The sequence below is a fragment of the Pleurodeles waltl genome, chromosome 5, assembly GCF_031143425.1.
Source record: "Pleurodeles waltl isolate 20211129_DDA chromosome 5, aPleWal1.hap1.20221129, whole genome shotgun sequence".
In the NCBI taxonomy this organism is placed as follows: Eukaryota; Metazoa; Chordata; class Amphibia; order Caudata; family Salamandridae; genus Pleurodeles; species Pleurodeles waltl.
Window position 1 is genome coordinate 360,075,281 of NC_090444.1, and position 13,043 is coordinate 360,088,323.

The window sequence follows — 13,043 nt, forward strand, 5'->3', positions numbered from 1 at the left end:
GGTACGAAAACAAAAGACCAGAGAAGAAGTGAAGCAGACATGGGAAGACATGTGCTCACCAATTAAAAGAAACATAATAAGAGTGACAACGAAGTTAAACAATGGTAAGTAATGGACGGGCTAAAAGCTGCTTTTTAGAGTTTTCTTTTTTTTTGTTTTAAAAAAAAAAATAGATTCTTGTGAGCGCAGTGGAGACATGAGCGGTAGCGACTTTGGCAGGACACCAGTAAAGTGTCCATAATCCGGGGAGGGACAAACACATGAACAGGAAGTAAAGGCCATACAAGCTAAAGAATAAGAAGCAATCAAATGAGTGACAATGAAGCCAATCAATGCTGGGGTGGACTTTAAGCCCACTGAAAGGTATATGCTGTCTGGTGGGCATTATTATAAAAATGGTCCTGCAGCCGGTCATGAAATACTTTCTACTTCCATCTCAAACAGCCCTGGTTGACCTTAATCTGCTTTCTAAAAATATATAGCTCACCTCAATAAATTATTTAATATTATATTCTCATGCCAAATAAAGAAAGGGAACTGCAGAGCACAAGGTGTTCCCAAGCAAATTGTTTATCCACTTACCAGAAAGTCCATTTGAAATGTTTTTTTTTTTCTTCATTATTTTCTAATGTCTTTCGATAAGGAGAGATAACTATTTAATCCACTGGGGTACTGCTAGTGAATGGAGTGTGGACGTTGATAAGGATGTGCACAAGCATGCAAAGCCCGTCTACCGAGGCACCTCGGTAGGGTGCCATGGTCAATGGCATCCCAAACCTCCACAGAACTGCTGTGCAAGTCCCTGCCACTCCAAGCCTCAGATGAACTGGCCATCTAGCCTGAGGAGAACTGGCCAACACTGAAATGGTAGAATCAGTAGTAATAATTTCCCATCCAGAGTTTGTAACCGGGACCTGGGTAGTCTACGCGAAGGCTTCAAGGTAAGGTCTGCGTAAATCATGGTGACCAGAGTGAATTGTGCCCCTTGAACTGCGAGCTAAGATCATACACATTGATGGAAGTCATGATGAACTGAGGCAGAATTAGCAGGTATTACCACAAACATGCATGGGACTAAGTAATTGCACATTGCTGCAGGTAGCAGCAGTTTACAGCAGCATTTGTTCTGAGAGGGTCAGATACACAAGGAGGGACAGAAAAGAATGAAGTGGGAAACAACAGAGGCATAAAACAGTGTTATGAACTTATGTTTACAAGGCAGGAGAAAGTAGCACAGGTAGGGATATGATGGCAAGAGATGGGGCGATTACCCACACAAGTGGTAACTTCTACATTATACTGACTCTGGGAATGCTACTGTGATAGAAAACCACTAGTACAGGTATTCCCCAGACACATCACAAGTGTGTCCACACATTTGCTTTCATTGGTTTCCTGAAGGCATTCCTAACACCCCTTCCACATTCCAAGGGTACCGCTGTCACTGACTCCAAGAGCCATTCCCTTGAGTGGCCAAAGTCTGAATGAAAACCTGAACTTGCAGTTGGCATTCTAGAAAGCTAAGGCTGTGAAAGAAAAAAGGTCAAGCAGTTAGGGAGCAGTTAGAGAGGGAGAAGTTGATACTAGCTTCTCAAGAACAAGAGGAAAGGATGTGGGAGAGACAGAAGCAATGTACCAAACAAGAAAGAGGAAGGGCAAGAAAGGAGGAGAAAAAGGGAAGGCTAACAAAGGGCTGGAGCAGCATGCTTCAAACCAAAGGAAGAGAGGTGGCCTATCTCATTCTGCGGCATGGATTTGCTACTGGTTTTGCCGTTATAACAAGTTTGCAAGTACCTTGATCTAGAGAGGCATCTGTTGAGGTGGAAACTTCCCTTGCATGGTAAATGAGCATGTACACCTGCCCAGAGCGCCCAATTGTATGTGAAACCACTATTGAGACTTATATGTTGGCCCTGGCATCACGCTAATCCAGAATGTATGAAGTTCTTTGCCTGTCACTGCTAACACAAGGTCCAGAACCTGCTCTGTGACCTGGGGGTGCACACAACGTGTACTCATAATGACCATAGGACTGCTATCCATGCCCAGGGTGAATCACTAAAGTGGGTGTGGCTGCACAGGGAGTTTTTGTGAAACAGTAGTGTGACCAGACCGTTTTCCTCTGCTGTTAGGTGAACCCCAGAACTATGTGGTGACATTTTGCATGCATGTTGGGTGCACTTGTGTACTGGGTGTATAGCACATGTATGGTAGTAGGACTGTGTGTCTTATGAGTCTGAGTACCGAGACAAACTGGATTCATTTTGAATTCCCCTTGTTCAGCATAGCACAAGACGCACAGTGATACAGCTTCCCCCAACAGTGGAAAAGTAGTGAAGATCCTTTGGCTGGAAGGTTAGTGATCCAGACACTTAAGTTAGCGAGGGTAGAGACAGGACTGCTTTTTTGGAAATTCAGTGAAGACTTGGTTATCCGAAGACTTGGTTATCCAAAGACTGCTGATTAGCTGATATTTGAAAGAGAACGGCCGAAAATTAGTTCTAAAAGTTTAAACATTGGATCCAATCTCCATCTGTAAAATGTATATAAAACAGAGATACAAACTAGCCTGCCTTGTTCCACCCACAAATTCTTTTTGACTAAGTAAAGGAATACTCCACAGAGTGCTTGAAGAGCTTCTGTGTGATTAGTGCTGGTGTCTGCATGCTAGACACTCTCTCAGTGGTGAGGGGACATTACCTGACGTCTGAACAACTTCCTGGAAAAGTTGAAGGTCTACCTATCAACTAGAAGCCTGTCTCTCTGAATGCTCCGGGAGCGACGTAGAGTGCCCGGCCATACAAGATGAGGGACTGTTCAGAAGGCGAAGCCAGGTGTATTCCCTGTGTATGGAACACCCATAAGTTGCTGAGTGCCCTTGAAAGTGACATGAAGCTGGAGCAGATCTGTGACATAATGGTTCTCCCATTCTCCTGTTGTGGCCACCACAGAGGACCGCATACAGAAATCAAGCCCTAAAAGTAACCGTGTGTAATCCGGCGACCATGAAATGCTTGAAGGCCTTGTGCTGCTGCTGCCTGACTCCAAGCAAATCCAGTGGAGGGGCTTCCATCACCCCCAAAGCAGGTGCTTCTTCTTGCCCCAGAGACCGCAACTGCCAGATGAGCACTACTGGTGGACCTAACTTGCATTATTTTGTGTAGTGAAGTTATAGCAAAGCTGCACGAAACTACGCATAGTTATGTGAATTGAAGCTCTCACTCAAAAAAATAACCCAACAGTTTGGTCGGGTAAAAATTCAATTTAAAGCCATCATTTCAAGTTGACTTCCGGTTGCTCGCATTCCAAAACACTGCAGCTAGTGTTCGGATTTGTAGTTTTGAACTCAAAAGTTACCCTAATGGCTCTGCTCAGGTTAAAAAAAAAATAAAAAAATGTACCTGAAGTAGTTGTTGAGTGCACATGTTAAAGGAACTGTCTGTCACTTGCGTTAGAACACTGCTGTTCACGTTTGGTTCCGTAGTTTGATGCTCAAAAAGACCTCTAACAGTCTGCTCAAGTAAAAAACAAATCTACCTGAAAAGCCACTTGCAATATAAAATTATCTGAATGGTACATCTTGCATTAACATTTCTCCCGAAAATATGTGCTGTGGCGTAATGGTATAATCCCTGTAATTTCGAGTTAATTTTGTTATGCAAAATTACAAAAAAAATATATCAATTACTCTGGAGTAATACAAATTTCACCGAGGTCTCATGAGCACTCTGTATGATCCCAGCCCAGAGGCTGCTTCTGCCAGGATGGGATCCCTCTGAACAAGGATAAAGTGGCACAAACTGTGTTCTGCGGTGAACACACTTTCTTTTACTTATGCAATAGGAACTTTTGAACTGAGCTATCAAATACTCTGCATGAGAAGAGACCTGGAGAATCCACCTGTGCCTAAACTATTCTGGGCCTACGCTTGAGGAGAAGCCCCACAGACACTACGGAAACTCCTAGACCGGCAGAAGGGGCACCATCAAGCATGTAAACCTTTAGCAATTGTTGTAGGAATCACAACCCCATAGTTTAATCCTATTTAATTGTGTAGTGTTACGTTTTGCTGTGTTGTAAAAGTTGTGTTGCTAAATTACTTTTGTTTTATTAAAATAAGCACTTGGCAAAAATATGTATTATTGTGTCCACTGTTTAACTTTTGCGTTCTCAGCTCTTACCAACTACATTACCTTCCTGAACAGCCTTTGAATGTTCTCGCCCAATCGAGTGAAATTCCTCCAGTTAGTCAGCCACCAGAGATAGAATAATACAGATGGATTTACATGAATTCATTTTTGCTCCCTGTAGATTTCTGCAACTCTGGATCCACAATGCATATCGTGATATGATCGCCTTTTGCAAGCATGATTCCTTTGTACATGTTTACAAGCTTTCTTGCAAAGCTACCCATCTCAAATCACCAAGATGGCTGGCAATGAAAGTAAAAGAAATCTAATTGATGAACCAGCTTCCTGTGCAAAAAAATCCCCTTCTCCCTGGAGATGCAAAGATTCTGAAGGCAACAAACACTGAAAAAAATATTCTCAGGAACCATGGACCATTCACTAAATTGCCAGGAGTAGCAAAGGTAAAATCGCACACCCTTTGATCCCTCAGTCATCTAGTGCTGACAGGCTGCTCTACTTTTAGACCAATAATAGCATGTTTGCTACTGAGGTTTAAGGAGTGGGTAACATTGAAATCAAACAGCGCTTCAAGAGCCCTGTTAACCTTCTGTTTCTGTTACTGCCCACAAGACCCATAGACAATGTTTAATTTGAGCCTATGGTTTCTGGTGCTCAGCACCAGCACTTTCTTGTCAACACAAGCACTTATGACAGTCTGCCACATGGTGGCACTGTGGCCCTCATTTCAACCTTGGCGGGCGGACGAGGCCGACCGCCAGTCGGCCACCCATGCGGCCAGAAACCCGCTGCCTGCATTTGGACCTCCCCGCTGTTCCGCCCGCCGGCCCAGCGGGGATGTTGGCCATAACATTGCCGCCGGCTCCGGCAATGTGGCGGTGCGGCGGGTGCAGCACTACCTGTTGCGCTTTTCACTGTCTGCCAGGCAGACAATGAAAATCGCTACGGGGCTGTGCCTGGGGGCCCCTGCACTGCCCATACCAAGTGCATGGGCAGTGCAGGGGCCCCCAGGCGCCCCACAACTCCCCTTACCGCCAGCCTTTCCATGGCAGTGTCTACCGCCATGGACAGGTTGGCAGTAAGGGGAGTCAAAATACCCAGCGTTGCCCTGGCGGATTCTGGCCGGCAGGACATCCATGGCGGTAAACCGCCGGTCCCGGCAGTGTGACCGCGGCGGTACCCCCGCGTTCATAATATGGCAATTTGTACCGCCAGCCTGTTGGTGGTACGAACGCCACTTTAACCCTGGCGGTTGGTGACCGCCAGGGTTGTTATGAGGCCCTGTATGTCTAATAAAGCTTAGCACAACAACAGGTGTTTATCAATTCAATATGCATTAAATTAAAAAATTACTGATGTCTGCTGCCCAAGCCATTCTCCTAGCTGTGGGACCCTTAAACGGTTTGAAATGTCACACTTGAACTTGTGTGATGCAGTGTTAGTACTGTCAATGGCAGTGCTATTTTATTAGCAAATGAAGTACTGCACAGAGATTAGGGACAAGAATACATTCCAGGGTCGTCAAAGTGAAAGCCAAAGGGAGTAGGTGTTTGTTGGCTGACATCCATGTCAGCAATCCCAACCCCTCCATTTTCTAAGAATTTCACTCACTCCCTTCAAGATTAAAGGAGCCTCTGACCTCTAACTATTCAGGAAGGACCTGGAAATAAAGCTTTCCAAGAAGTGATTTAGATATGAGGCTGGAAACCCGACGCTGAATGAACGAAATATTCATGGGATTCATTTCAGGTGTAATATCGGGGGAAGATATCTGAAGTCCAACGAGACATGGAGAATTTACTGTAATAAACCGAAGATGACAGAAGTCTTTTGCTAGTCAGCTCCGGGGAAGCTATACGGCCAGCACAGTATTTACTGACTTTCAGAAGGTTTTTTTTTCTTTTTTGCATCACCAGTCCATATCCCATCCTATTCACCATGCGGCTGTTTTAGGAGCTTTCGTTGTTTACAGTTCCTTGTTTGATATTGTTTTGCAGCACTATCTTGTTTCTCCATACGTATAAACATATGGACCATTTAAAGTGAAGTTCTGACTCTCTGCCTTCAGCACAAAGACTCTCAGATCGTGTCATGGTAAGTGAATATCATTGGACCCCTTGGAAATACTTTGTGGGGTAAAGACATTAACGGGTTTTAAAAAGTCTTGTCGGCAATGCATGAGGGTAAATTTCTTAGTGTCATTATGCATCCAAGAAATCAGAGTGACTATAAATAAATGGTAATACTGACCAGGGTGATGGATGACAAGCCCATCTTGGATTAGAACATCTGAGACATTCTGCCATTACCTCAGAAATACACACCTTCTCCCTCTCCATTCAAACAAGGGACTTGAGTATGCACATATCTGGCAGGTCTTGAGGCATACGTCAAAGCTAACTACGTCCTATTCTAAGAACATGGGACCCTTGCGTATCCTCGGATACTGTGTCCTCAGACCCCTTCCCCACCCTCGGCAACAGTCTCACCAGCAACTGTGTTTCCGTCAGAATTGGTGACAACGCTGACACCCTGACCTGGGTGCATGAAGGCTCGAGGTGTATCATAAAATATGTCACCATATGAACCATTAACCTGTGTGTTCTGGCTTGATGAGTTTTCTTGCCCGGAATTTATATATATGCGCTAACCTGCCTAGACGCACTCACACAATGGGGCAGTGAACGGGCTTTATTTGATACAACCCCAGTCCGCACTTGACGCGATAATTCACCTGCCCCAGGGGAGTAATACAGGCCCCTGCAGACCCAACACACGGGGGCGGGGAGATCCCCCCGGGGCATCCAAACCCTTCAGAAGGATCCCATCCCACCCAAGGCCAGTGAATTTTTGTGACATATTGAGAGACTCGTGGGTGGGGACGTGAAGGTGTGTGTGTGGTGGGGGGGTCATTTTAAGTGACGCCACTCTCCTGGCCAGCTCATGTTTACCTTTGACTGCATTTCGTTTTTACCTCAGACACCCGCCGCAGATGTACACGCATTCGCACATCAGCTCTGTGAAGCAATGATATTGTTTCTTCTTAGCCGCCCCTTAGCTCGAGGCTCCAGCTTTACAAGAAACACCTTCATTTAAGATTCTAGGCAGTTTCCTGCAGACAAGCCGTCGCGGACATCTTATAAATGACCCCAGGTCAGGAACTAAGCATGCAGTTTGCTATTGGTCGATATAATCCGGAGCAATGTCCCCGAGCAATCAGACTTAATTACGCTCGTGTCCGGAAACTTTACTCCTTGAATGTTTTGTTACTGCCTGCCAAACGTAGACGGTCCTGCCCTATTCTGGCTTTTACTGTCTCACGCGTTGGTGCCAACTCAGCCCCGCTCGCCAATGTGACTCGAAGTCCGCAATCAAACTTTACGCGCATTTTCTACCGCAGTGGAGCTACTGTTCCATTTGTTTCCTGTCTTGTCACACTGTGGAGTTTTTACTCAATGACGCCATCATTGATCAAAAGTCTTAATTTCTGCGTCCATGCCAGTTATGGATCCGAGGCGTAGCTTCAGGTCGTTTGTGTGGGGCGTTAAATCCCCCTAATAAATGTATTTTGTGATAAATAGTTGGCTGCAGGTGCTTTCAGTCGGGTATGCCGAGGTGTCTGTCAAGGATTTCGCCAGGAATGTTTACACACACACACAAAAACGCATGCACACAAACACTCCCTCTCTGTTTGGAAAGACTCCAAAAATGTTCGTTATTTCACAAACTTGATACACCTACCAATCCACATTCCTCTCTCTTCCTACTGCCTTTTAAACCCCTCTCGTGCGCCTTGCTTGTTGTACAATGTAATATTTATCACATGCGGCCACTTTACGGTGCTTGGAGGCAGATATGATCATAATTTCTTCACTTATACAGTCCTCTACGCTGAGTGTCTGGTCACCATGTGCTGGTAGTAGGGTAGATCAATACCAAGCACTTTGGTACACATTTTATCAACTTGAGCAGGATGAAAGGCTGATTGGAACCACCAGGATTCCAAGCTGTGATAACTGGGTTACACTCTTATCTCTGCAACTAAAGCATTACTCCTGCTAGTTATCTAGCCAACACACTCAAAACAACTGATAAATATACGATTAACCCTTTGACTTACGGTTGAAATGCGTTTAAACCACATTTAAAGTCCATCCAATGAATATAACGTTTGTATCTATTAATGTAACATATGTAACCAGGGGTCTATCTTGTTTGATTCTGTTTTTAAATGACACAATGTTTAAACTTACATCTTAGCTTAAACTGTGATGGAAATCTTAAAGAACTGTATGCTTAAGGATGCCACCTAATTGGAAACACGTACTTCGGTGCGTCTTCCACAAAATGTTTATACATTTTTCTGCTAAACACTGCAGATATATTTACGTCCACATGTGCAACTACACGTTTGTTGCAACCTAACACTCACTATCCAGCCATAAACTAGCATCTGGCAGCGACAAAGCACAGCAGGCGAACAACTCAGGTCCTCACGAAGAACATGAGAGCTTTACCAACATAAACCACGTAGCACACAGAAACCATTCCATCAAAGCGCTCTTATGGAGTAGAATAGTATGCGTCTGTGCACGCTTCTCAGCGCCTGATCAGGGATATGCAGCACTATATAAATACAACACTGATGCACACAGTGAAAGCGCGACCTCTAAAATCATCCAGAACAGACTATTCAAATCACAACTGTACACAACTTGTTTTCAATGTTTTCTTGGATTGGGTGCCTCCCAATGTCCACTCTACAAAAGTACTTCTAGGCCCTGCGGCACCGCTGCTTGGCAGTCCGCCTCTCCATTTCGGCCTCGAGTTCCTAATTTAAGTAAAAAAAAATCAGCACGTATTTTTAGATTTATGTATTTATTATCCACATGGCAAAATATGCCCCGTTTCAAAACCGCATAATGTAAAGATTCAATCGGTATAAACCCCACAGCATATAATGTTCTGCTGACTTCTATGGGACAGATTTTGTGCCCCAGTAATGAGTTTAAATTAAAAGTAAATAACACTGGACTGCTGAACACCAGGAGATTCTATGTTGCAAGTAATCCTGATTAGAATAGCAATTAAACCAGTAAGGCCCCAGAGTGAGTATGTGAAGCAACTTTTGCTAAAACTAGTGCAGTGAATGTTAGAGAAAGGATAACTAGGTTTAAAAACGGCCACTAAGTGGTGCACAGCTGCTCTTTGGACACTTCCTCGACGCACACCGGCAACCAAATAAATAAAACTGTTTAGCAATAGTTGTGTCTGGTGGAATTAAGGATTAAAGGCTTATGCGGGGTTCCTTGATTGCCTGTCAAATTGCGGCGCAGTTTTCAATGTTTCGCTTCAGAGGGGCTTCGGGAGTCTGGCTGTGACCTATAGCAGAGCCCAAGGAGAAACCCGCCACCAATAATACCACATCGGGCAGCGCGCCAAGTTCCCATCTCACACAGCCGGCCTCCATAGAGGATATGCAAATAATCTCGGAAACAAAAATTCAGCTCCAAACAACCTCGCCATTAGAGTTCTGTTCCAGTACATTTCAGAAGTCTGTACAAGAAAGGCCCTCTAGGATATCCCTGAGAGAAATATCTTAAGAATTAAATTTCTTTTGTCCTCGATTTTCCAAATTAGTCAAACCGCGCGACTTCTTTGGTGTGCACAGTAGTCAAGCAACTGTCCAATTCCCAACCGGCGGGGACGTGCAACGTTAAAACCACGACCACAATTTGGGCTAATTATCACCCAAACGTAGGCTGAACACGTCAGCGAAAGCCTTAAATGAGGCCGCGCGCTGCGCGGTGGCTTCGGCCGGCTGTTTCTCCCAGGCCCTCCCATTAGCAGTCTGTGGGATACAGGAGTACAACTTCATTATCCAGACCTGTGAACTTCGATATTCATAAGGCTTACAGCACAAGGCGGTCGTTCGGGAGGGAAAGCTCCGTGCAGCGGCAAAGCCCCTCGAGTCTCAGGGGCGCCCGCGCGAGTGACCTGGGCCCGGCGTGAGGCGTCACGTGGCCGCGTGAGGAGGGAAGGTGTCCATTGTGGCGCGGCTTGGCAGCGTGGAGCATTATTCACTACCAACCGAGGCCGGCCAGCTGCTCGCCCCCTCCTGGTCTCCGCCGCGCACTGTGGCTATCTGTCCCCGCCACTCCTCGTGCACCCGCCCGTGTGGTGCGCCGGCACTGCTAATGTATCACACTCCTACAGAGGTGCCGAGGGAAAGAGACCAGGGAATACACAGAGGTTAACTCTGAATGGAGGGAGGAGCTCGCGTTAAACAAGGCGCAGAAGAGGGCATATGTGATTATGTTCTATAAAGGAAATTAGACTGCTCTGAAAACACAGTTCAGGTTTCAAGAACGTGATCACATTCTTAACATGGGGAGGGGCCTAGGGGCATATTATGTAGGAATCACAGCAAACAGATACTTTAATAATACAAAAAACGATTTAAACTACCTTCAAAAACAAAGACTGCATAACAAAAATGTGTAAATAACTAGATGCGTACATCAGGTGTCCCACAATATGTACTCGAAAAGGGTCTTCAATCCTTTGTGTCTAGTGGGAGAACCCCAGTAAACTCTGATACAATAATTGCCAGAACAAATGTATGTTATGCTTGTCCACACCCTTGCAATCCCTAAAGTATGGTATTGCCACACAGCCATTTCAAACACTTTTGCACAAGTAACTTGCAACAGATAAGGCCGGTGCCCAGGGAGTGCTGGGTAATCGTGAGCACTCATGCAGTGCATCCTATGGAAAGAGCTATCAGTACTTGGTAAGCGTCTGGCTGTTTAGTCGCATTAACACATTTCCATGGTTTCTCCGGCTTCAGCAGAACAGTGTGCATCAAACAGAGACAGAGGCACTCCGACAGAACTGCCTGACAAGAAACATCCGTAATTCCATTTTCTAAAGCTGGAATTAAGCCGGGTTATGTATTAATATTCATTTATTAACATTTGTGCTGAGGAAATTAAACATTACTTTTCATATTGAAAGCCAGAGAGTCAAAACCAGTCATCAACAGCCGTCAAAATATCACCCGTGCAGAAAAGTTACATACAAAACTTTTTCTGAAAGCAGAACTAAGAGGCTGCCTCTTAGGTAATTCAAATAAATTTGCTCCATATGCCAGGAAGGGGTGCGATTCGCCGGCCTTTCTGCCCTCACCGAATTAGAGTTTGTTACCATTTATGGATTTGCTTCACTTAAAAAAAAAGGTTATTGGACGCTGGTGCTTGGACAACTTGTGTGTCAGACAAGCACAAACCATGTTAACTCTTTACATCTAGTACATAAGCCCAAAAGCGACCCTGGATTTGATGGGCAGCCTTCCCCCAGGCAATGATTCATAAGTCTTAAAAACAAAGATAAACCAACCAGTGGCATTTTGTACTCTTTGTAGCCGTGGAACTGACAATCTGGGAGGCCGAACCCTCAAGTTCTGGTGTAACCCATACAGAAATTGATCAAGGCTTAAGGTACAGTTGAACGACTATCCTGAGAGATGAATGGCACAGTGATCATCAGCAAACTAACTTAAATGGAAGAAGATTTGACCCCCACTCCCACTTGGGAGTTAAATCTGAATCCCACCAAACCTCAAAATTCGTCAATAGATGTTCTATAGAGATACAGAGAGTCTGTTTATTGTTTAACAGAACATTGACTGATATCCAAGTACTCCATCTTGTTCTCATGAGAGTGTTAGACTGATGTGGTTCATCCACACTTCTGCGTTTACCATGCTCCTTGACACAGGAACACAGAATGGAAGAAAAGATGGGGGCCTCTGACCAGATCTATTGAAAGTCTCACATTCATAATGGAAAAAGTGGAAACCAAATCATTAAAGAAATAATGGTTAAAGGGGCTATCTTACGCATCTTAGTGTGCAAATGCACCCATTTTCCAAACGTAGTTATGCTTTTATGATTACAGAAATCCAGTTTGAACCCACTCCAGCTACAAACACACAGCGACAGTAACGCTGCTACCACTCTTCTGGCATACTGTTTTGTACTGTGTCTCTATCTCAAATTGGCAGCATCTCTTGCATTTTGTAAAACATATTCTGTTCTGGATGTGTGAGAACCACATTCCCCTAATACAATTAGGATAAAGCAAAAGCATGAATATAAAGCTGTTATGGAGCAGCACATAAACTGTAAGATTTCATAGCCCGACAAGCTAACAGTTGTCGTTTTGTATCTCTTGCAACACATGCATATCATCACAGAGCTTGTGGTACACTATCAAGCAAAGTTGCTTAATCTTGCGCATAACGTATGTATCCTTTACCAGAGGGTTAGGTCAATAGAATGGCAGATTACTAAGGTAAATGGAGTTAAGCACCAGATATTTGGTTTTAACTACATTCCAAGCGAGACAACTTGCTTCCGCTCGTCCTCTTGCAGCGGGTGTTTAATACTTGGGTGTCCCTGCTTCCCTGCACCCTCAAACTGGGTATCAAAAGTGTGCAATGGAAAATCTATGCCATGCTGTTTGATAAGCACAGCGACGAGTCATTAACGTACATTAAAGCGGATGGAAGAAGAGGGCAGATCGTTTGGAAGAAAAACAATTAAAGGTATCTTTTTGTATTTTATTGGTGTTTATGTCAAACAAAGCTGTCTGGAAATTAACAGAGAGATCCAAAGGGTGGTGGAAGTGATTCTGGATTGTGTACCTAAGCAGAATTCTATATTTATAGTATTTATATTTATAGTTTATACATAAAAAAGGATTTAGCTTTTATGATCAAATAGAATATCACCAAACTGTGCTATTTAGCTACAAATGCCTCAGAGAATTGTTTCCTAGAAGAGTGTGTGTGTGTGTGTTCACTTGCTAGATAGACATTTGCTTCCGCAGTAT

The 13,043-nt window shown here is 44.4% G+C and overlaps 1 protein-coding gene across 4 annotated transcripts in view; it reads right to left on the reverse strand.

Moving 5' to 3' along the window:
- The window catches only part of MACROD2 (mono-ADP ribosylhydrolase 2), a 5,612,477-nt gene that overhangs the window by 4,989,779 nt on the left and 609,655 nt on the right, over window positions 1-13,043 (reverse strand). The gene's annotated exons all lie outside the window — the stretch shown is intronic.